Below are 27450 nucleotides of genomic sequence, written 5' to 3' on the forward strand. Positions count from 1 at the left end.
ATTTTCCTGTGCCAAGAATCGAAGCCGTCAATGACCATATTCAAAATGCAAAATATTTTAAAAGGATTTTGGCAAAGTCTACGTACGAAAATAAAGCAGAAGAAATTGCATCATTCGCAAATCCAAATGAACGTTATCCATGTAAAATTAAGGTATTTCGTATCACAACTTTTCCGTCGACATTTCAGTGTTTAATGAACATTATTATATGTGGTCCAGATAATTGTGATGGCTACATCGATGGCGTCATCTAAAACGATTCCTGATAAGATCGCTTGTAAATCATTAGGACATTTTTTTGATCGATTTAGTGATGCAAATATGACAATTAATTTAGGTAAATGTGAGTTTTTCGTATTTGGGTTACATTTTTATGACATTTTCATGGACACTGTCAGATAAAAGTTAAGGCTAATGCTTTCTCTAATTTCCAGTTCTTATCAGTAAAAAGCACTGACGCGATTTTTGGGTGTATGGCTAAATATTATTGGAAAATTTTGCCTGACACATTGAGTAAGAAATCCAACTTTTATTGCTCTGGAAACAGTCAAAAAACTTTAGACGAATTAAAGGACACACTTAAAAGTGCACAAGTTCTTTTAGCTCCAAACGCCAGTCAATAATTTAACAATGATGGTGAGGAGAATGATGGAGGTGTAAGAGGAATATTTGTTAATGAAAATTGTATCGTATTTTGGTGATCATAACGCCCTTCCCTTCATTCAAAAATGAAAACTAAAAATCAGAGATTGGTGAGGTGAGATGTAGTCTGATATTGTAGGAACGCAAGAGCAACATTAGTTACATCAATAGAAAATATAATTTGACTACAGATGCATTTCACGTATATAAAAGCACTATATTGTTTTATTTTGCACATTATTTTGTATATTATTTTGTATCATTCATGAGACATTTTCCTATACTATTTTAATCATAGTATCATATGTACAAACTTTTACTGAATAAACCGTTATTTTTCTTTATGGAGGGGTTATAATGTATATTTAATTTATATTGCGTTCTTGACCTTTTCCCGTGAGCGAGGGTGGAGTTCTAGCCTACCTTGTGATTGTCATTTGTTAAGATGTTTATTGGAATTTGACTTGACCTAGCTTTGGGTTTGACCACGGAATATTATGGAAGCGAATATGTTCACATTATTTGATGGATTTTTCTATTAAATGTGACCCACATCCAGGGCATTGTGGTGTGTCATGGGTCAGGAGAAATGCTATGTACATAAAGAAAACAGGGTAAAAAAAGTATTCTTTCCTATCTTAATGTCCGCCTGTGGAATCACTTTCAGTTTTGTTCAGATTTAATTCGAGAGGTCGAATTATTTAATTTATTCATGGTAATTACATGGTGCTCATTATTTGGACTAAACCAATGCTTTGAGATTATTGAAGACTCATTCAGAGAAACATGATTTTATCAATGTGATACATCAAGACTAATGTTTCATATTCAACATTACTGGGGATAATTCAGGATGATTTATACATTTGTACACGTGAAAGAACATTATGGATTAGTTGGGATTTGATTCACAATATTGTCAGTTCATTTTAAATTATTGTACTGAATTTAACATCACTAGTTGATGTTGCTTCTTTCTGTTGCATAGTTTAGGTCCATATAAATGTAACGCTCTGAAAACTGTGTTCCCTGTTAATGAAATAATGGCATTTATTATTGTTGCAACTTCTGCTATCAATCCTACCACTGTAAAAGTCACATTACCCCCTTTCTCTTCAGTGAGTACAAATTCGACGGTAAATGTCATAATACTTCAGATAACTTGTTTCTTTGTGAAAGTAGTTTGTAATTACAACGGCTCTCTTGTGTAGATAATACAAATGAGCATTTCCCTTGCACGTCCATCTGTCTTTTAGTGCACGTGTGCGTCCGTCTACGGTATTCTCCTCTCGCGTATGTCTTTGTAAGTGTCTGCATATCTATCAATCAACCTATCTATATATGAATAGCATCCTTTTCCTGAGTTTTACTAATTATAGTGACAATACTGCACTTAAGTTTTTTATAGTAATAACCCAAAAGATTTATATATGATTACATTCACAAAATTACAGTATATGCTTTTCAGAAATTGTAAAACGGATAATAACGTAATAATTCATGTTAGGAAATGGTCCTATGATTCTGAAATCTTAGTAATAATGCATAACCTAACTTTATCAAGGTCAATAATTCAGGACAGTGTGAACGAATTCAATTCTGCTAATCGTTAAAACCGACCGAGACTTACTGTAAATTATGGTTTTCCTCGCATTTAGCTTTCAAAAATTATATAAATGCAGACCATAGAATACTCTTGAATCTTGAATACAGACGAAAGAACTGCCAAAGTCTTAATTTCTGCGGCGTATGACTGCAATTCAGTTTAATGTTTGTCTCTGGGTCTCAGGTTCGTTCATAGTTGTATGATGTAAAATTTACGAATGGTTTTGACTTGTGTAGGTTCTACAAACCTTTACACACTTTTTGTGACTAAGGGTTGCGCTGTTTTTGTTTTTTCTTCGCTATTCATTGTCCAACCTATTTACTTACAATTTCATAGTAGATTTAGTTATTAAATAGGTGCATGCGAAATACTTTTGGGGATAATAAAATTTCTCACTGATCTTTTTTCAATTCGTTCGAAGTTAACACAGGAATAAACAAAGATATATTTTGTCTTTTTATTTTATTATTTATCTGCACTCTATACATTTCATCAAGTTTCTGCTTAATTACTCTCCCAAAAAGGAATATAATACTTATAAAAGTTATTTTAAAAAGTTACAATATTTTGGAAATACACAGTTATGTCAAATAGAAATTAAATTCAAACATTAGAATCAAACATAAAAATGCCCAGTGAAGTCTCCACATATTCAGTACTTGGTGGATAAAATAAAATAAAATAAAATAAAAGCAACTTTAAGGAAGACCTCCTGTTAAAAGATGCGAACATAGGCTCTTGCATACGTGGATGTATTTTGCTCATCAATCAAAAGGAATGAAATTACTATTTGTTTCTCATACGTAAAAAGAAAGAATTTACATATGTGTAAAAGGCATTGAATCTTTTATCTAAAGTAATCCAGGAATAAATAAGATACTAAATATCGTTCAATTCCGAAACCTAAATCGTACATCTTTGCTGAACCATAGACTTTATAACAGTGTTTATATAGATCTGAATCAGTTTCAATGACAAACATAATTCAGACACTGTAAAATGTTTATAAAATCTGAATGTATTTAAGAACTTATGTCACTCTTACAGTTGATATAAAAGGAGATAAACTGGGCACTTAAAAATGTCAGACAAGGCTACGGTTAAATCATTGTGAAGTGTCCAACTGAAACATGTAATATATAATTTAGTAAACCATAGTAAAAGTGATTTGTGAAGCTCAAGTTGGGAAATTCTTCTCCCAGAAGCGATACTCTACGCTCTGAAAATGATTGACTATCTAGCTACTCAAAAAGTGGACGTTTTAGTCCGAAATAACACGACATTATAATAATAGGCGGTACTGCAAACTAATTGAACCCAGGATGAGGACGATCCTTCTGGTAGTCGCGTAAGAAGAAGTGAATAGGATACGCAAGGTTTACATTGGTCTCGCTTACATCATATTTTTTCGATTAACTTTACTCCAGTGCTATTGTAGAAGGACATAAAACCTAAAGAGTGGAAGCATATTTATCTATATATTGTTCTTTTTTGTGTCATTAAACATGATTAGAGAGCTGGGAAGCAAGAGGTGGAAACTAAGATACCAAACGAGTTCATCCCCTAATGAAGTTCATAATTTGGTCCCTTATCTGATTGGAGAGAATAAACATATCTACAAGGCTATATGTTACAGAAAAGTATTATAAACCATATAAACATAACATTTGAGAAGAGAAATTATCTTTGCTAACCACAGCGTTCCTAACAGCGCTTTAATCTTTGCATCAAAGGGCACAGATAAATTATAGATGCTATCAATGTTGACCTTGATGTAAAATTGCTATCTGAATGGTTTGTTCAGCTGCAATATTGCTTGAGGTATATGTGAGTGGTTATGGTATTTACCTCCTGTGTTACCTCATCCAGCTTGTGAGGAGTTCTGTACATGCTATATATTGCAATTTTGCTATTAATTCTACTCTAAAGAAAACATACGTGTCGCTGGCATGTTTATTTACAAAACTTGGAAGCAAAATACACACTAACACTAATCGCATGTGCAATGACTATGTAATCATATTTACTATGTCATGTAAAGGATGAAACAAATCATTACGCTTACACTATCTAGACTTTTTCCAGTTTTTCTCATTTCTGAGGCACCGCTCCGGTGGCCTAGTGGTTGGAGCGTCCGCCTCAGAAGCGGGATGTTGTGGGTTCGAACCCCGGTCGAGTCATACCAAAGACTTACAAAAATGGTAATAACAGCTGCCTCGCTAGGTACTCAGCATTAAGAAGTTAGTGTTAGGACTGGTCGGCCTGGTGTCAGGATAATGTGACTGGGTGGGACATCATGCTACGTGTCTGAGGCATTATGCCCCAGTGCTAGACACTATAAACTGCCACAATGCAGACATCGTAGCGATATGACTGAAAAATTGTTAAAGCTACGTCAAAAATCCTAATCACACACACACACACACACACACACACACACACGCACTCATTTCTGGGTGAGTAGATCTATTGCACTGGTACATATGGCACTATACGTATATGTTTCCATTTTGAAAAACATCAATATATTTAATGGCTAAGTCACCACAATGTCTTCTCATAGTTTTATATTTAAGCAATACTCGTTCCTCTATTTTCGCTGTACTCGGGGTCTATTCCAATTAAAATTTCATGATATTTATGTCGTGTCAAATTTAGTTTACATCAGTTCCTTTATCATCAAACATTTAAACAAATCATTGCCGTTTTAATTGTTATACCGCTAGCTAGTACTTCTCCTGCTGCTGTCATTCTATATATGAGAAACACATGTTGATACCGCTGCCAGCATAATTTCATATCTTAGCGTTTAGAATCCTTTTTAACCTCTAATGAATAAGCGATAATCTAGTTGTTTACATCTAATTAGGTGTATAATCTACTTTAACCCCAGAAACACTAAAAGGAGGGATATATTAGTTGACAAAATGGTGTGTAATCTGATTGTTATTTGAATGACGTGTTTCAGTAAGCATCTATTGCGTGTAACTATTCAGCAAAACATGAAGGAGAATAGTTGACTAATATATGCTGTGTAGTTTCAGAGTTAGCTTAAAGCATTTCTATGTTTTCGTGCATTTCATAGGCTGTGCATTCAGCATACACAATACATTCGTATTTGGAAAAATATTATCATTCTTATTCTAGATTGCTCGTCTCTTTTCTAGTGATCCAGTTAGGAGATTATGCGATTAGCCTTGCGCCAGATGTGTTTATGTATGTAAATATGCCACTACAAAATAATTTAACATTCTTACAGTGTTTGCGTGTTTTTTGTCATTTCTTTCCTTTCTAAGGTACAGCATATAAACCGTTCTTAAATGAACCAATAGTTCAAACTCTAGAAGCCTTGCTTTTCTTAGAGTACCTGCATTCAACAGACAACGCAACGTTACAGACGGCACTTCATAAGCCGAAAAAACACGATGAAATGTCTCATCTGTTGCTCAATCAATCTTATTTCAATATTACGACCTCGTCTCATGCGTTCCTGGCCATTGAGGGGGCACTTGTATTCAGGCGACCAGAACACCATATCGTCAGAATGGATATAAAATAATTCCTTCGCTTTCTATTTATATATCATATAAAAACTATCAAATTCTAAAAAATGTGATTTCATATATGAATTGCTGCCTTTGCTGATGTATGTGTTTTGGTTTCGTTCATTATTTTTAGGTACTATGAAAACATGATTGTGGAATCGGGAGACTTCTATACGGTATTTAATCAGTCATTACATGGCAACAATGCATGTCATGTGTATATATTTATAATAATAAAAAAACAAGTAAAATTGAAAACTAATGTCACACACAGAGAAGATTTGTATTTGGATATTTTTAACATAGTTTTAACAATGTTTCTGTCATATCGCTACGATGTCTGCAGTGTGGTAGTTTAAAGTGATGTTTAGCACCGGAGCATCATGCCGCAGACATGTAGCATGATGTCCCACCCAGTCACATTATCCTGACACCAGGCCGACCAGTCCTAACACTAACAGCTTAATGCTGGGCACCAAGCGAGGCAGCTGTTAGTACCATTTTGTAAGTCTTTGGTATGACTCGGCCGGGGATCGTACCCACGACCTCTCGCATCCGAGGCGGAAGCGCTACTCACCAGGCCACCGGAGAGGTCCTCAGAGACAGCCATTGCAATTTAATCATTTAGAAACATTGGTCATTGTTATGCAGCAAATAGTTGTCAGAATAATCTGGATAATAACAATGACAAGTTTTAGTTTTATACATCTGACTTGGTTCGATACAGTATAAACGAACACGTTTTATTTAAAATGTTTCTTCAAAAAGATACTTGACGTCAACGCAGATATAGAGAAATAAGAAACAAACGGTATTGCAATTAAAGTCCGAATAATGTTAAACTTACAGACACAATTCCTAATGAATAAAGTTGAGAAAAAACGTTATTAGAAATCTAATAAATTCATTGATGTACATTTGGTGGCCACTGTCGTGGTGATGTACCAAGTCTTTTGTTGGGTCACAATAATACAATCCATGAATATATTTTTATTTGAAAATTTCATTATAAATTCACATCCTTTTCCAAGAATGTTATTTTTATAAGCAATCTTTTTTTCTAGTGAATCAATATTTTGAATAAATAGCATTCCAGCCCAAATGAACTGCTGGACACAACGATTTATAATACACTTGATTCCGCTCATATCTTAAAGCACGAATAGATAAGTTAGAAAATATCATATAGTCCTCTAATTGACCTTAGATCACACTAAACATTTTCTAATAAAAATTTGACTTAATGGAAAATAACCTTCCTGGAGGTTCTTAATGTTTACTAGATAAGTTCTCCATTATAATTAGAATATAAAATGTGGTAAACACAATGCCATTGACTCTGGCAAAATAATATTTCTAATAGTTAAACATACTCACGAAGAAAATATTTATTTATGTATTTGTTGCTTGCAGAATTAAAAAAATCAAAGATTCAGGTTAAATAAAAAACTACTTGATATTTAGATAAGGTCATGTCCAACATACAATGTTCCATTGCAATAGCATACAATGAAATAAAATTTAAAAAATAAAAAATAAAAAAATAACAATGCAAATTAAAAATACACAACACCATGTTATTCCCAAATTACACTTCATACTGTTTCCAATCTACAAAAGGCGGGACCTTGTGCAAGATTAAAAATGTTAATGTTGGTTTATGCTTCAAAATCAGAACAAAAATATTACATACTTATCTCGGTGCTTTGATATGAAACTACTTTCATTAAATAGATTAGATAAATGTATTATTTCTCTGATTTGTTCAATGACTTTTGAAATACATGCAATGCTGCGTTTCACCTGAGGCTAATGAAAAAATATCTATAATATAGTTTGATTAGGATACCTTAATGCATGTTATATATTTCTCAAGGTTTCCACATCGTTGTATTCGCGTAAATGCATGGCCAGAAATACCATTCAAACTAAACCTCTTAGTAGAATTTAGAACAGTAAAGCAATTTCGTAGAATTCATAAACAAATTAAACTCGAATTCTAGAAGTGTTACCGATCAAGCTGAATAAATGCAATATCTTCTTATCAATGACCAATGATGTCAGTTTTCATTTTGTATTCGCTAATCAATTATACGTTTAATGTCGCTGAAAGGAAAATCGTCATCCATTGCGTATACTTACCGACGATAATTCTCCATAACACACTATAACAGGAAATTCAATGTTTTATCTGATATGCTATTAACATAAGTGGACACTGAATACCAAAAGTCCTCAAAACTAGAACTTTTATTGACATCTTCAGTTCTCCATTATGTCGGAGATTTCTATTTGAATCATACTCTGGAAGAAAATATATGCAAAACGTACCTAAAAATGAAATCAAATTATTCTAAATCTATTGAAAACAGACCACTTATTTAGTAGACGAATGTCTTGTTCATAATTGTAACAATGTAGAGAAAGAAACGCCAGCTCCGAAAAGACGTAAAACATGCTTCTCACATTCGAAAGTAATTTCAATAGTAATGCGGACGGAGATGAAGCCTTGAAAATAATCTTGGTTGATCATATTAAGAACAATTCTTAAAACGAAACTGACCGGTGAGGATTTGTTCAAAACTGAACGCAACAAACAGTTTTACATTAATATGTTAAGAGTTTATATAATATATAAATTAAAATATTCCCTATCTGAGATGTGCATCAGAGGGTAAAGTAAACGTCTCTAAGTACTGATTTGATATTTCATCCAAGATGAATGTTAGCATTGCTAATCATTCCGATTTACCATGGCATTAAGTCAACAACAATTATGTCTTCCATTTTAAAACAAATCATTCTCCATTCAGGGAAGGTGCAAAGATTTATAAACTGGTGAGATTATCAGTCATACCTAATGGTTTTTGTTTTCCCAGTTTAATCTATTCTTTTCCTTAATCAGCAGGATAAATCCTAAATTCTATAAGGAAAGTGATAAACATAAGGACAAGAGAAAACCCACCAATTTCTTCTAATAGAAACATTCATTCCATTCCAGACGTTCATGCCTCACCATCTCAAGTACTTTCCTGAAAATAAAGTGTTAAACATAAAATATATATCAAAGCGAAATATTAATATATAATATGTTTTGCGTATATCTTTGTTGAACTTCAATATCATAATCTTTGACGAGTGTAATTTATCTTTGACAATTGTAATTAATCTTTGACAATATTATTTTCTTCAAATTATTGAATTCAAGTGATTATTTTCTCAGGAAATACAAAAGAGGTCTGATAAAATTCTTGGATAAAGACATCATTGGAATTTATACTGAATTTAAGCCTGGATTTATTTGATTCAACAAGAGAACCGACATATCAGCACTCTGTAGGCTATAACAGACTCGTCATTGCCTTCAGTTTTGGATCTCTTCGGGACTTTTACTGAATTTTATTCATGATTTGGAATTACTAAGACTTGTGTCTTTAATTATTGGATAATATTGGGATTTAATTCGCAATAGCGTAAGTTTTTTTTCTCAATTTCACTTTGTACCTGAGGGAAATACATTATTTCTTAAATTTTACAAAGCTGGTATTTCACTCTCTTCGGTTACTTAAAGAGCAAAGACTCATAACAGTAATGAAATAAAAGCACTTAAACAAACTATGTACATTAAATATACATAACAATGTGTGTGTATGTATGTGTGTGCATATATATATATATATATATATATATATATATATATATATATATATATATATATATATATATATATAGTGATTGTATACAGAACGCTAATTTAAAAGACCGTGTAGTATAATATGTACGTGACTGCAACCTCAGAATATTTTGTAAAGTCTCATCAGATGAAACAGAAGTCAGTAGAATGGTATTCTCTTCTGCCGATCAAAGTTGGTGGTCCTAATCTGGCCACAGTTCTTGGTATCTGCACATTTGCATCGCCTGAAGACATACCTAAAAGAAAGCTTGACAACCAGCAAGCTTACGCAAAGATCCCGTGCCTTTGGGGAACATTTTTGGAATATCAGACACTATTTTGAGATCATGACGGCGAAAATATTTATAGGCATCGATATCTGCATTAGAAATATAGACGGCTTCAGATAATGTGCAGACGGAAGCATAGTCGATGACAATAAATTTTTGCTTATGGAGTTTAAATGTCCCTTTGTAAGAGACGTCAGTAAGTTGCCGGACTACAATTTGCCTGACGTAGTATCAGGTTTAGACGATTATTTCGTAGAATCCATACGGCCTTCTTGTAGAAACGATTTTAGGCAAGTGTTCGCAAAGCCATCGTGGATTTCATCCAGCGTCTGAGGAACAATAACAGAGGCTATGGGTGATATGAGAATGATACGAGCTCAATAGGTATCATAGGCTTCTTCGGTGACTACGATGATTTGGTTATACTAGGCGAATCCTTTTATTCTGGATTATCAACGCTTCTAAAGAAAGATCTGGATGAAGAACACAGCGACGTTATTACAATCGTCCAATACCGGCAAGATTGTATTGCAACTGCGATAAAAGATATCCCAAAAGTAACCTCGAGTAAAAATATTCGCTATTTTACGTTGGAAACCTTTTAAGATCATGTACAATTATATTGATACGCTATGAAAACTCCTGAACGCTATATCAACATTGCGATAGACTGAATCTGGATTATAGAAAAGAAAACCACAGTAATACAAGCATATAATGTACGACTTCGACACGACTCAGAATGAATAATGAGTTATCATACGTCACAATAACATTTCCCATAGGCTGAAGTATAGAGGAATACAGAAGACGTCGGCTGGATGATACAAGAAAGTGGATCGTTAAATAGTTCATTCAAATATGTCAAGGACGATCTCAAAATAATTTACCAGATGAAAAGGGAACATCTGGACCATTAGGATTTTTATACACAGATCGCCATCAAACTAGCAAAATCCAGACGGCTTACTGGGAGAACAGTACAATAGATTTGGGAGCAAAATGTCTCTGCATTATTTTGTTAAGACGAATAAAGATGGCAGCGAATTTTAATTCAGGTCAGTATTTATTTTTCATGACAGTATGTTGTTTCGCACTGTTGTCTACTTTAGTTTAGAAAACCACCATCGTTTTCAGTGCCAGCGCTTTCGACTTGCATGCTGCGGTGCTGTTATATTTTTATATAAACTTTTCGTATTTGCCAGCTCACACATAACTAAGTTCTACCAAGCTGTTGTCTGCTATTCTAAATTATGTAACCAGACCTGCCATGCTGAATGAGGTGCCACTAAGATATAGTTCATGATGGGCTTGAAAAGATGTTTTGCATTTTTCATACGACAATCTTCATGCGAATGTACCATTGCAAATATGGGCAGATATTTCATCATCAGGATAGCCTCCGCCATCAAAGCTTCTGTTTGGTGTACTTAGGGATTTTTATTTGTCGAATGCTGCAAGCGCTAATTTACCTTCTACTGAGAATTTATAATTTTCCAACGTGCTCAAGAGCTGCCGCGAGAAGAACCCTGCCATATTCATTATAGTCTTTGTAATTCAGGATGAAAGATGCTTTGCGGTATTTTTTTTACCGATTTTGGAAACTCATCTTGTTGTGGTCTCTCTGGTTCTGGTTGTGATTGTTGCTGTAGTATTTCGTCTTCAGACTAATCATCATCGTCTTAGTATGTATCCTTGTTTCCCTTTTCAGACCAATTCCTCTCCCGCGGTATAGTTTCTACGTCACCATAGTCTAACCCATGCTCTCTGTAAACTTTTCTGCTTACTCTTTTAGGTTTTGTTTTTCTTTTGACTTGATTGTTCATACAGTCGCAGTCCTCTAGTGACTAGTTTTATTTAGATGATAGAGTGAAAACAAAACTGGTACGGCATGGAAAGTGTCGAACGACTGATCTTACCTTAAACGGCAGCAAAAATGAAACAATTGTGTTGGGGATTTTGCGACAGATAGGAGCGTGCCCAATTATAGACCTGGGTTGTTTTTATTACCAGGTGAAGTCAGCAACTATTTGGTCAAGTAATCCACGCATTAATTTAAATGGAGGTAAGGAAAACGTCACATGATACTAGAATTGCATTTGTTCTGTAGAGATATAATGCACGTACTAGTTTTTGATTGGCTCAACAACTGACGAATTTTATAACATAATTATTAAGTATTTCACAATTTAATTCTTTGAATATTGCAGAATCCCTTTAGTGATTCAAATTTTGTTGATTAGGTGGGCACTTAGAGTCATTATAAGGGACTATAAAACGAACTGTTTCATTCTTTAGTTCATATGCCAGTTTTGTGAGAGAGAGAGAGAGATTATTTATAATTCCTCGTTGGTCTAGCAGACACGACATATTTATTTTTATAAACAAATCAGTACCTTGAGGATTATAGGGACTTATTTAAGGATTTGAACATTTCAATAATTATGTTAGATTATGTGAAACTCTCAAGGATTTTAGTTATAATCTACTTTAACAGGATTACCTTAAGTTAAAACGTTTGGAATCAGAACCGATTCTTCAGCGTTTCCAGCACATTAACACATAAAAGCATAATAACGTTCATTTGGAATACTTTGGATAATTCCTGATTATATAAGATTGATAGGATAATATTCTATATATTCATACCCTGTAAGTTAGTTATAATTATTTCATGTTGTTTGATTTAATATTTTAGGAAAATAAAATATTTCTTTTTAGAAACTCCAATGTGTGTTGGGCTTTACCTTGTCATTTTACATAAATCAAATTCCTAGACGTAACAATTCGTACTAGGCTAAATGGATTGTTGTCATGCCCGAACTAATTCAGAGAGCATGCGTGTCATCAGAATTTATGCGTGTGGCCCTAAGCGAACCAAATTAAAGCAATCGCATTGTCAACAGAACACACGCAACTTGAGATAAAAGTGGAATTTTTATATTATGCAAACATATAGCATGGATCCATTTGTCCAAGGATAGAACCAAATGATAGAAATAATGTCATGCTCAAGTACGTAGAGCAGCATAGAAGTAAGGCTTCTGAAATTTTTGACATACTTCCGCAGGTAGAAACTCGGCCTCCACAGGTGTGATTGCCACGAGTGGTACCACACACAAAAAACCCAGCCAACTAGAAAGCATACTTAAGTTCAGTCCTTTAAAAGCAGGACTACCTCTTGTATGTGAATGACCAATGACGCCACCAAGTGAAATAGGAACAAAAACGGGACGACCGGCAAAGGAAATTTCATTTGAGCTTGTCGCCCTTCGGGCGAATTTTGCTGTGTGAATCGGCAATTGACGGTTATACCAGTATAATATCATTTATTTTTTCTAAAAAAACAATGCTTAATTAATTTATTTTCCTTCATATAGATTTTCGTGGTTATGCAAGACATACAATATCCACTTTTGAAATGGTGATGTCGATCCAACAAGCCACTGAGAGGATAGAGCCTGAGTTAAAATGGCTGAAATAATAGGTCAGAACTTTAAATCAAAACAGAAAAAAAAGCTCACGAATGTGGAAAATATTTTTACCGGGTGCAATGTATATTGCAGATCATTCCCATGCCACAGTCTGAATTGTCCTATATAGTCCATGGCAATGGTCATGATTGCTAAAAGCTGTCGTCCTTTATAAATGAGCTCATGTAATTTTATGTTTCTGATAAATTTTCAGTATATTTTCTCTGGTGTTAAAAGAATTCTGAAAAGCTACATTACATTCCATAGACAAAATCTTCTCATTCTTTTGTTTTCCTTTATTCGTTCTTAACTTCGTTTGTACTGAAAATATTTTCTCTGCATGTTTAGATCATTATCAATTAAGGTAAATATGTTTATTTGATCAGGGTCTAGGATTTTGGAATTCCTTCATAATGTGCTTATTGTACCTGATGTTTACCACACTCGTTTTGATAATGTTAGTATCAGATTTTATATCTTTACAACTTAGCATTTTCAGAAAATGAACATTGGCTCAACATCCTGGCTATTTTGTGTCTCCGTTATTAACATAATCTTGTTTACTTGAAAACTTATTCATTCTTGCATTTAACATATTTAGAAGAATCATTTGTATTGTTGTGTTCAGAATTAGATTTGGGTAGAATTATTTATTAAACGTATTAGTCACTTGAAATATAAAGTTTGCTTCAATAATACACTTTGACAGAAACATTAATTTGGATGTATTGTGAGTTCAAAAAAGGACATCATGGATTATAGTATTGTCATCAATTGGAAGACTGTCAGTACATCATCACACTTCAGGCCACTGATACATCAGTCCTAAAAGACTACATGCGCATCAACGCCTTCGGAACTGGATCTTACTTCGACAACCACTGTAATTTAATTAAAACTTTATTTATTAGGACTGGTAATAGAAGATTTTGGACTATTTAGTATTTAATTCGCAACACGGTAACTTCTTATTAAAGTTTCACTTTGTATTCTAAGGAGATAATTATTTATTGAATTTTAGAAAACTTGTTGGTTTTCGCTCTTTTCTATTACATAGTTTCAGACAACAGAGTCGTAATAGTAAACAAAAAGAGAAAGAGAATATCTGCACAAGTGGCAGTAAAACATTCACCAAGGCATAATTGAATTTTATATGGATATGATTAGAGAACAAGACATACTGTTGTAGACAGTACATATTTTAAAAACGCACGTCATTATTACATTGAAAGTGATTAAACTGCTGCTCTGCAGAACTAACAAAGGACTTAATACTTTGATAAATGAGGTATAAAATCCTGAATATCTTGCTGGTACCACTATTTCCAAATAATTTCATCAATAGCCCTACCAGCCACAAACGAAAAGTTCACAATGTTCAATGAAGGCACCCACAAATTTCATTTTCTTATTTTGTAACATTTCTTTTAAAAATATTAAAATTCCTGAATAACGTAATCCATATTGATTTCCTTAAGTATCTCACCAAACAATTATTATGTCTGACCCCAAATGTACAGGTTTCGTTAGTATGTTTTGGCATCCATAAGCATTCAAGTGAGAGAAAAAAACCTGACCTATACGGAACTACCGACATGGAAAACTTGTCTCCTTTGATTGGCACATAGTTTATACTGAATGACCATCAAAATACAACAATTATATGTACCTTTTAAGCAATCATGTAATAGCCCACTTCTGACTTCTCACAACGGTTCAACCAATTTTAATTAAGCTTGGCATCAAAACTGTGTATCATGTTTACACAAGTTTATGTACGACATGGCTTATCTGGCAACATCTTAACGTCTATAGCCAAGATGAAAATGCATCTTAACTCTAGTAAACAATATACAGTTTGCAAAATTTACAAACTATGGATATCAATGCTTATGGCGTATTATTACAGGTTCAGGTGGGATCTGCCTCCTACTGGATTTGGCCCATCTTAACTTGCGTTGTTATTCAAATATCGAATTAAAGGAGTTATCAAACTTAATGAGGCATTGCTTTGGCAATTAGCATGTTAAACAATATCAATGTCATGAGTAGTAATGCGGTAAGTGATAACCAAGTGAGCCATGAATAATTTAATTCGACAGAAAGTGTTGAACGTAAAAAAGTGATAAATGCCGTGCAAGACTTTGTACTCAAGGAACGGGGAAATTAATTAAAGCAACATAATTAAAAATGCATCTCCAAATAATGGCTACATGTGCAGTACAAGGACAACCTGAGAAACAAACATATTTTACCGGTCCAATTGATAATAAATGTGGTAAACCAACCATTTGATTACAAAGCATATATATTGTTGCTGCATGTTGCAATATTTTCAGTAATTTCGCAATGTATGAAACAAATGGATGGACTGAGAACATAATTGGTTCCAAAACTAAGGGCAATTAAGTTTGCATGTTTCGTTTCGTATTTTGTGTCCACTACTCCCAGCCTCCGTGTAATAAATTTGGTATCCAATAATTTTGATCGTTTGTTTTGTTTTTGTTTGTTTAAACGTATACTTGTATACATATTTACCACAAATCTCTTACATTCTTACGAGAAACAGGTCAAAATAAAATAAATAATAATATGGTCAATGGTGTAATGGTTTTTATAAGTCTATTTTTAATAATATAGAGTTCAATAAGTAAGGATTGTATTAGATGGGTGTTTGCTATAAGCTCCCTGTCTTCCTAAGCTGCACTGCGATATATGTTTCATTAATACGATAGCTGCGAGATCTCCAGACCAAGCTGTAAACTGCCTATTTTAACATTAAGCAGACTAGGTAGGCAGGAGTAAGGTATACTGTTTGTATGACATTACAGATATCACCATCATGTGATCAATAATTCATTTATTAAGACGTTTGCTGATTAAATGTGACTTACTGTCCTGTTAGAATGAATTGACACGTTCACCATTATTTTAGATACATTCGTTTGAAGAGCATGTCTATGTAGAGCTTGGAAAAAACATTTGAGCTCATTGTCAGGTCTGAACTAAAGTTAGGTACAAGCCACTTATGTATGCTAATTCATGGGAAAGTATATTAATCTGGTCATCCTGGTTCGGATAACACATGGATCTTACGTGTATAAGAACTAAGTGCGCAAATTACAGGAGTATCTGATTCGCTTGTACCCAATCCACCTGCCATGATAAAAAAAAAAGACCTGTAACAAGTACAATCCTTTGTGTTACGTTTAGGTGGCAGGGTCCAGTTTCGTAAATTGGCCACTGGCAAATTTCTTAACTTAAGGCTATGGAGTGACTTTTTCAGCTATTATTGTTTAGTATTTATAAATATGGATATAGCTGTGAACTAGGTATGTTGGGCTTGTGTTGTTCTTGAAATTAATGTCAGGCATGTACACCTTCCATAGTTGCTCTGCAGTATGTTGATAGTGAAATACCAATAGTTGGCTAGGAAGAAGAGCTAGCCTCCCATAGCAGTAGACACGTGGGATCAAGGCAACTAGAGTATCTCAAAAACGGCTTGGATGACAACTATTCTGAATTGCATCAAACTATTTAGTAGACAATGTTTTTCAAAATTTTCATCCAGGGAAAGGGCTTGCGTTTGCACTGTAAGCACCACATGCTGTCCAAAATGGCATTTGGATGTGGAAAAATGCATGTATAAAATAGGGGTTGGTGTGCATAAACCTCTTCTGCTTTGAACTGCCATTGACTTCTCTGGTCAAGTGAATACTATTCTTATGCTTTATTTTAATATAGGTATCTAAAAATACGGACCTTTTTGACCTCACTTGTGTATTTGATTTTTTATGATTTTTTTATACTAGGTCGCTGATTGCGGCATTAAATTTGTACATAAAAACTGGACCCTGCCCCCTTAAGGAAAATTTATAATTTTTTGATGGTGCAGTCAGCCACATCTATTATACTTTTTTGTTTCTTTGTGTATATTGAAATAATTTTTATGCATTAACTTTATTATATCTCCTTCCGTTTTCCATATATCACTTAGTGTTGTATGTAAAGCTTTTTTGGAAGAGGGAGGTAACTGTGTTTTGTACCTCCTTGTGAGAACTGTTTACATCATGACAAAGTAATATATTTTGGACTTAACTTACTAAATATTGGAACAAAATGGTAACCATAATGTATTGTCTTGCACTTTCTGTAGCTGTCAAGGTTTTGTACCCCTATTTTTCCGAATAATATTCACATTTCAATACAGACACACCTAAACAATTGCATAGCATGTCAACATGTATTCTTTAAAGTAATTTAACTCCACAGGAGCAGATAGAATTCAGAGGAATCATACATAAACATACTGTTGTGAATATTGAATGTCACCAGTGGAACGGTCTTATAAATAATGATGCATATGGCATATTCCTTGCTATATTTTGGTGAAAAGAATGAAAGTTTTAGCACACCGACATAGTTTCTACCTTCATGACCCCACTCTGAAGTTGACATAAGAGATTCATATCTCACACTTGGGTGATAATAGAAAATGTTTCATGTTATGTATATACCTTGAAATTTCTAGGTTCAGTTAACAAAGAGGGAAAAGCTTAAAATTAAGTGGCAGCTTCGTGCATTTGACAATACACATACAGTTTCTCCTCTGAAAGTCTTATGTTTTCACTGAATGTTAAAAGTACATCAATATCACTGGTTTCTTTTCTTTTTGCAGGTCTCAGTTTGCATGGTAAGAGATTAGGATTAATCGGTTAGTCATGCTGAAAGAAACAATAGCTTCAATCTCATCCAGATACTCATTCTGATCTAAGTGCACAAGAGAGTGACTTTGACGGACAGATTTAGCTTCTGCAGGAGTTGTTTTATGGTACGTGCTTATCAAAAGCCAAGCCGGTGAAATGATTTTTACCCTTGAACTGGATTTTCCACTATAAATATTTGTTCTATACCTTATCTTATTATTTACTATGATTTTGTAAACTCCAGAAAACATTAAAGTCAGTTGTAAGTAAATTGGTGTCTGAGAAGAAATTTCTCTGTTAAATTGTATTGAGTAATTTGTATATGTATGGTCAATTGCATTGGCTATGTATCAATGCATTTATTTGATATGTCACTTTGTAAGTTTTAGGGTCCCACACATCAGTATATCAATATTCCAGCATTGTCTAATGTTAATTGATTAAACTTGGACTTCTCCAGACTAGCTAGGTTTGTGTTGCGATTACACCACCACCACCACCCACCCCCACAACACACTGACACAACACTGATGATGTTATTAGCATCTCCAAAATGATAATGAAAAGTTAGGAACCACTTCTTTTATATCAGTCTACGAGTACTTCTAAAGCACATGATTTACTTAAATGTGTGATTTCTTTAAGTTTGCTAAAAGAGTTTATAGAAACTTTTCACTTCTGTCACCGATACCTAACATAGCATTTCTGTCATTCCCTCCTAAAATTTATAACTTCCAGATCTCTTCTTGACATTCATGAAACATTGTAAAGGAATTTTGATTTTGTACTGATGCTATGGTGGTAAACAAAGACCAAAAAGCATTGTAGGTTGCAAACAATTTTAAATCTTTCAAGAAATGCAGTCAGTCATAATTCACAATGTAAATAATGCAGTGCTTTTTGCCGCAAAGAGGTAACTTTTTCAAAAGCATAATACCATTTTTAGTTTTGTGCACAAAAGGTTTTCCTTTATACCATTGTACTAGATCATGTCTAAATATGTGATATGTACACAACGTTTGACATAAACCATTTTCAGCTAAATTCTTAAGGTGGCAGGGTCCAGTTTCGTAAATTGGCAACTGGCAAATTTCTTAACTTAAGGCTATGGTGTGACTTTTTCAGCTATTATTGTTTAGTATTTATAGATATGGATATATTTGTGAACTAGGTGTTTTGGGCTTGTGTTGTTCTTGAAATTGATGTCAGGCATGTACACCTTCCATAGTTGCTCTGCAGTATGTTGATAGTGAAATACCAATAGTTGGCTAGGAAGAAGAGCTAGCCTCCCATAGCAGTAGACACGTGGGATCAAGGCAACTAGAGTATCTCAAAAACGGCTTGGATGACAACTATTCTGAATTGCATCAAACTATTTAGTAGACAATGTTTTTCAAAATTTTCATCCAGGGAAAGGGCTTTCGTTTGCACTGTGAGCACCACATGCTGTCTAAAATGGTATTTGGATGTGAAAAATGCATGTATAAAATAGGGGTTGGTGTGCATAAACCTCTTCTGCTGTGAACTGCCATTGACTTCTCTGGTCAAGTGAATACTATTCTTATGCTTTGTTTTAATATAGGTATCTAAAAATATGGACCTTTTTGACCTCACTTGTGTATTTGATTTTTTATGATTTTTTTATACTAGGTCGCTGATTGCGGCATTAAATTTGTACATAAAAACTGGACCCTGCCCCCTTAGTAGGATATATGGCGGAATATTGCAGGGATAATAATAAGGGAACCAGACAAGGAAACGGTGCATCATGTGGAAGAAAGTACTGCGAACCGTACTATGATGGAGGTGGCTAGTTAGCCTGGTGCTCGGTCGTTCAAAATAACACCAAATTGACATTAGACCAGTCTAGAAGCATATGATTGGTCGAACTGAATGTTGAATGTTCTAATTTTAGAGTTAGATTGTTCCTGGAAAGTACCAGTATAATCAATTAATGTAATGGGATTTGCGTCAAAAATACACCACAAACTGGAAATTTAATACGGCTAAAAATACACCAAAATTATGAAAGTGAAGCTTTGACGGTGCCTCTTTCACAAATTGCAAAATATAGTCAGTTTTTTATTGCTCTATTAACCAAATCAACAATGTTTATACAGTAGTATTCATGTATTCAGATATGTTTCTCTGATAGAAATGTTAACTGACAAGCCATTATGAAACTTATATAGTTTTATCTTATATAGTTTCATGATCTAAAGTACAGTTTCTTCGATAACAAAAGTATTCAACACAAACCAATCTGAACCGTGAAAATTAGCCTACTATGACAGATGGTTGCTTAACATCGGTAGATGTCTATAATAATTTGGTTCAGTAGACAATAGATCTGGAAACTTTAGTTGCTTTAAGACAGACATTTGCATAATACATGTGACGTGTAGGACAGCTTTGACTGTAATCCTAGTAACTAAAACAACTCGATTTTGAGGAATTCATGAGAGAATATCACAGTCATTTTTGATCGATCAACGTAACCGGCAGGGCTTTTTAAAACAAATGCAAAATGTTTGAACAATTCCCTATTAAAATTACATATAATTCCATTAATTAAATATATAATTTATATTTTCTTCTGCAATGTATTTAATTATTCTGCAACAAACAGAAAAGCTGTTGTCATAATAATTTAAATAGCATCAAAATAAGTTAGCAATTGTAAATCTTACCTGATTTGTTCGGCAATTAAGTCATGCAGTCCTCTGATTTGTCACTTTGTGTAAAACAGCTAGCTTCCCTCGTACAGTAACGTCTATACCAGAATTTTAGATATACCTTTTCGCCACGTCAATCAGCCTTTTGTAGCAGCCTCTCATCTCCTTTTCACTCAGTACGAGTGCTTTCAACAGACGATTGGTTGGAGTAGCGACATAACGTTAGTACATATAAATTGAACTAAAATACATGTACTATATAGTATTGTGCAGTCTATTATGTCCGAATTATGACTATGATCTAATTTTAGCTTATTAAGTCTATACAGGTTCTTAAAAAAATGGGAAATTTGTCGCTTTAATCAACCAAATACATGCATCATTTCGATGTATTATCTGTAAGTGGTGTTCACGATCAATACACCTATAAACTAATATCAATACTGAGTTTGAATGTAGGCCGTGTGCGGCCATTCGGTTATGTACGAGCGTCAGCCGACTCGTAATAACAATAGTATGTACACATTTCATATTCAACCAATCCAATAGGTGAACCGCGTCACGTAATATAAATAAAGTCAACAGTGAGTAAATCCGTTTCCGGAAGTACGTGCTTTCCATTGTTAACACACGGGCAATTTTTATGGCGCTGTACTGATGAATGATATACTAAATTAGTTTGTGTTTTTACATCAAGCGTCGGCTACTGTATAAAATTTGTCGTCGATTAAATTCTGTGGCATTTCGGCTTCAAGTATCAAACAAATTGTGCATGTAAAGGTGTTCTAAGTTTTGACGTAGATACGTGTGATACTACTAAATGAAAAGACCTTATTTCGTTTAAAATCAGTCGTAACAGATATTCAAAGAGGGTCTTTATGTGGGGGGGGAGGAGGCCTTGTGGTCAGCTAGATGTCCATAGATTACAGGGACAGAATATCATATTACCGGGGCATCTGAGACCTTTTTGGCATCATGCGTCACATCTTAATATGCTAAACAAGTTCACATAGCCGTCAAATACTATATCCAAAATATCTTCTATTTCCGTTACATGATCAATCCAATTCATTCCGGATCTAGATCTATCCCTTATTTTGTACTTTTAATGCCAAAAATCGCGCTGAGCGTCACCAAATCGTGATTTTCACAATTTAAATAATACAAGCAAAACTGGTGAGATCACCTGGCTCTTTTATATAAAAAATAAAAACAAAAATTGTTATCAAACTTGTGGAGTCTTTTATGAGTGCATTATCAAATCGTGATGTTCTTTGATGTGTGTGTTATTATATCATTAACAGAAGAAGTTAATGCATCATCTCTTTGCAAATTCATATAGTAGCGTACTAAAGGGTGGGGGGAGGGAGTGATTGACCCGAGCGCCCGAGGTCTTGGGGAACAAAAACAGCAGGTATTTTTTGTTAAATGACGAAATATGTGTGTTTGTAAATTTCTTGCTCTGGAATCCCGACCTTTCAGTAAATTACATAACGCACCCGTACGACAAGACTTTGCAAACTCATTTCTGCTGCCAGCGCCTGCTACATGAACAAACTACTACCCTATTTTAGTTTTGCTGGTGATATGTCATTGATATGTCCTTCTATCGCATGTTTAAGGAATTATTAAAGATATGTGAACAGTACGTATTTGATAATGATATCTATAATAAAAAAATAAAAAAATCAGTATGTATGGTCTTTCAGCCAACTTCTTTCAAATTACCATCTCCTCCCCTTGTACATCTTAACGGCATTAGTCTTACGTTAGTCATACATATTTGGTTCATATTTGGAAATCCACTCGGTCAAATAATGAAGATATAATGAGACATTACCGATTTTTGTGTACTCGAAGAAACATGCTTCTACGTAAATTTAAGAATTGTTCATTGAATATCAAAATTAGATTATTCAAATCTTATTGCTGCACTATGTATTGTGCTCCTCTGTGGACAAACTTTAGTGAATCTATGAAAAGAAAACTAGTTATTGGTTATAATAATAGTCTTCGTTTTTTATTAGGTCTTCCTAGATGGAACAGTGCCCCCAACATGTCTGTTAATTATAATGTATTCAGTTTTGATGTAGTTTTGAGAAAGTATGTATTCTCAATGATGACAAGAATGTCTAGTAGTAAGAACTGTGCATTGTTATCTCTTTGGAACTAAGACATTCATTTAACTTCTCATATCATTATCAGATGGAACAAATTACTTTTTAAATGTGCCACTTAATTTCATTCTTAACAATGCAGTGTGCAGTTAATTGTGTAGATGTACCTGCATACTTGTACGTATGATATATGTTTTTTATGTTTACAATGTTTATACTTTATATCTATATTTTAATTTAGATATATGGACTATGTAGTCTGAAATAAAGAATTCTTATCTTATCTATTCATCGCTGCCTCACAACTCAGAGCGAATGAGAGGGATCCAAACGTCGATCAATACTATCGCTGGGCACAAATCAGTTAAAATAGGCGTCATTAAGCAGTTGGAAATGGTAAAAGTTTGGAAAACGTATCGTCTTTAAGTTGTTATGCAGACATATCTATACTTTTGTAAGCCAAAAGTATATAAATAAATCGATTTTGTTAAAATGTGTGTTTTCTGTACAAACTGAACAGTAATATGTTTGAGGAGAAATTAATTGACCTAATGTGGTAACATGTTTGAGGAGAAATTAATTGGCCTAATGTGGTAACGACACACATGCATACAATTGTGTTTGATTGTGTTATGTGATTGCTAGAAGTTAGATGCAAGGAAAAGCCACCGAATGACATTAGACTGCAGGGAAATCCATGGCAGCCAGGGATCCGCCGCGGACCATGCTGGTGAAGCTTAGCGCTCCCCTAAATCCCATAGCTGGTGGCAGAGGGCACAAATAATCTGATTAAAATCATATCTCCACTGTCCTACGTGAAGATCTGAGAGCGCCCGTTTAAGTGACATGTTCGGGTGACCACTGAATTAGCCAATGGAGCTTTCAGATGTGAAAGTGAATCAAATCGTTCGGTACATATTTGTACTCTTCAGCACCGGTGCTCAGTCCCCAACCGCTTATATATAAGGCTTCATCTGACTGGTTGATACATTTAGCGATTATTGTAATAACAGGTCACCAGAACATGACCCCTAATAGGTCGCCGTCAGATCTTGAAATAGGACAGTGGAGAGACGGTTTTAATCAGATTGCTATTTGCGCAGCCATGAATCTTGTTTTAACTACTCTATAACAGCGCACTGAATGACAGAAAAGACTCATACATCTTATCTTGTAATATAATATTTCTTATCACAATTCCTTTTGGTATGGGAAACCGTTCCTACTTCGTACATCTCTCCCCTGATCAGATATTTTAAACCACAAGAATTTTCCGAGGGCGTGGAAAACCATACTGGTACATTTACTGGGCTCCTTTTCTCTTCATCTTGTGAATTTTAATATTATCGTAAATGAAAACTACTAACTAAAAATATACATTTGATATGAAAGTGCTTAGTGTGTCCGCCTCGGATACGGGAGGTTGTGGGTTCGATCCCCGGCAGAGTCATACCAAAGACTTATAAAAATGGTACTAACAGCTACCTCGCTTAGCGCTCAGCATTGAGAGGTTAGTGTTAGGACTGGTCGGCCTGGTGTCATGATAATGTGACTGAGTGGGACATCATGCTACATATCTGCAGCATGATTCCCTAGTGCTAGACATCACTATAAACTGCCACACTGCATACATCGTAACGATATAACTGAATTTTTTTAGAGCTACGTTAAAAATCCAAATCGTGCACACACACACACAATCAGTAACACTCGACTGAGATATTTAATTCCCATGCTCTAAAGTTAGGGCGTGCTTAACATTTCGTAAAAGATAACACACACGCACACTTATCTATTGCTTCACCCGGACAAATCACCCAATACCTCCATATATGACAAGTGACTGAATATAGAACTGATGCGCCTGGTCTAAAGACAAACGGCTAAAATAGTTGCATTTGCTGTTTTGCCTCACCTAAACACAGTGACTAGCCCCAATAAAAAAAAAACCAATATGCTTATCACTTATGTTAATTTGCAAATAAAATACATAATATCCATTTAAGCGACAATCAAGAGTTTTATTAGGAGTGTAAAACTATATTAAATTGAAACATTTAATATAAAAACGACGATAAACTCACACATCAAATCACACACACTAATCTGATGTCAAGTTTTGTCATGTTATACAGCAGTTTTCGTTTATTTTTCGAGGCGCGCCTAAAACCAAACAACGTGCAATGGGTCACATGTTTCACTTCAGGGCCAACATCATTGTTTCATTACTCATAGCTCACTGTTGCCAACCACACACTCAGAAAATCACGCCGTATGACTCATATTTAAAAGAAAAAGCTATCTATTTTAAATTTAAGAATTCAGTCTAACCCGCCAAGATGAGAGAGGGAACAATTCTATAAACGTAGACTGACTACCTTCAAACCAGGAAGTAATAATTGTTAGCCAAATCCATTTACATGTGCTGATTAATGGGATTAAAATCAGATCTCCACGTCCCGATAGACTGTAGAGATCTGATTTTAAACAGATTGGTGGTACGAGCTGACAAATCATGTAAACAGATTGTATCAAAGCATTTAATTGGTCAACTATAACCTACGCTGACACAACTATGCCCTACTTTGTTATTACGGAGTCTAAAATAAACTCGGAAAATCCTTTTTGTCTAAATATAGAACAGAAGACATAATATCCTTTTTTTAAACTACAAAGTCACATCTATTCTATTAATGCAGTAAACGTATGTAAAATTACATATATAGCCTCTCACAAATGATATATTTATTTTTAATAAAATACTTAGTTATTTCGAGGGTATCTTTCGTATTAATCATTTCGTAAAAATCATCTCTAATAAATTTATTTTATTATCAGCTAAATTTGGACATGAACACGGGCTTCTTATCGCAGGCTAGCTTGTAAGTGATTGGGACTGGCATGATATTGGTGCAAGGCTGGAGTTGGTGGGAAATAGCATCCGGTAGACCAAGTGTAAGTTTAAGTTAAAATAAGGGAGGTGGAGACAGGTTATATGCATGATTAATATATTCACAGAGAGAGAGAGAGAGAGACTTACGCTGAGGAGGGATGGGAGATGAAGTACTGACATACTTCTCACACTCGAAACCACACACTACAAGTAAAGAATGAAACGACGCATGCTTACATAACATAACAGATATGTGTTTGATTATGTGTTACATAACAGATATGTGTTTGACTCCGATAACTTTTGTGATTGTATTGCACAGTAGTTACTCTACTGCACCATGTATATAAAGTTTTTTTTAAAAACAAGTGACTTCACTGTTGTAACAAAAAATCACTCAACGATAACATGTTATAAGTGAACATTACATCTTACTAGAATTGAATGGGTTTTGAACCTTACAATCCCCGTAAACACAAATACGGGACACTGAACTATCTAATAACATGAAGAATGAAATATATCAGCCAATATCTCTGATTATCACCTTATATTGCCAGATAGAATGTGTTGGGAGTCGATTCGATGTTTTTAATGTTTTATGCTTTATTGTTTCGTATATCTTGAGACAGTTTTTTTTTCTAATTAAGCGTTTGGTGTTGTTTTTAAAGCTCTAATTAACCAAGCATAATATTGCCTACATAGACTACTGTTACCCTGCACACAAACACGTGATGTACTCCTCTTATACGTAGATACTACGTAGTTTTTCTCAGTTTTATATTTAGTCGAACAATTGTCTGAATTGTAGTGTACTTTTAGATGCTATAATACAATCGACAATTTTTTCTTCCTCGGTTATATTTCGACCAAGAAAAGTCCGGACGTATTGTCTGCAGTCATTATTGGTCGCACAATCCGCACAAGTAAAACCACCTGATGATTCTATAAAATCTTTACTTGATATCTCTATATTATCTTATACTTCGAACATTATTTTTGTATGGTAATTTTGCTTGTTCAAAGGAAAATCAACCAGAGGAAGGACATGGGTTTGGAAGTCAAGGCCACACTCGAAGCATTATGGAAGTCTGGACCATATTCCAAACATTACTCTAAAAGATATTACCTTGACCCCAAGATCAAAAGAATATACGAGCATAATCGCAGAATGAATTGTCTTAGCTTGATAATGATTCTTTCGAAAGAATGTAAACATAGCAAGAAGTGTATGAAATGCACACATAAGCAAGTAAAATGAACTCAGACCAAAAGCTTACCGCAAATGTTCAATGACTTTGATGCTGATTCCAATCTGAAAGAGGCTAGGACGTGTGTTGCCTACTGAATGCATGTTGCTTCATAATGTTTAAAGGCAAGCACGAAGAAAATCCACGAATGGATTTTAGAAATATTGGCTCATGCAAAACATTAACTGGAAGCAGAACACAAAATTTAAATGTATGTGCCCTTGACCACATGGTCATAGGGAAGAACGCGCATGTCGCAGAATGAATAGTCTTCGCTTCATAATGATCATTGTCATTCAGTGGGGATATTATAGGGACTAAAGGGACTTAGGGTTAAATTTGTGTGTTTGCACTATAGGGGCAAGATTTATAGGACAATGGGAACTAGCCTTATATACAGGATCCGTGCACTATAGAAACAAAAGGTATTTTAACAGGAGTGGGACTGTATAGGGACAATATGAATTGAAAATGGGTGACGGCACGGTACTGGACACTGGCAACAATGTTGCATTAGGCTGACCTCAATCAGGCGGAATTGTGTGGCAAGAGGCTGACCTGAACAGGCATTACTCATTGG

General features: G+C 34.4%; 1 long non-coding RNA gene across 1 annotated transcript; it reads right to left on the reverse strand.

The window, feature by feature from the left end:
- Positions 1 to 2693: 2693 nt before the first annotated feature.
- LOC149797309 (uncharacterized) lies at positions 2694 to 21076 on the reverse strand. Its single transcript, XR_016421794.1, has 2 exons — positions 20626 to 21076; positions 2694 to 8825 (listed from the first exon to the last, which is right to left on the reverse strand). It is a non-coding gene; the product is annotated as an uncharacterized LOC149797309 (long non-coding RNA).
- Positions 21077 to 27450: the final 6374 nt, after the last annotated feature.

This window comes from Sinohyriopsis cumingii, chromosome 6 (assembly GCF_028554795.1).
Source record: "Sinohyriopsis cumingii isolate HCF-2022 chromosome 6, ASM2855479v2, whole genome shotgun sequence".
NCBI lineage: Eukaryota > Metazoa > Mollusca > Bivalvia > Unionida > Unionidae > Sinohyriopsis > Sinohyriopsis cumingii.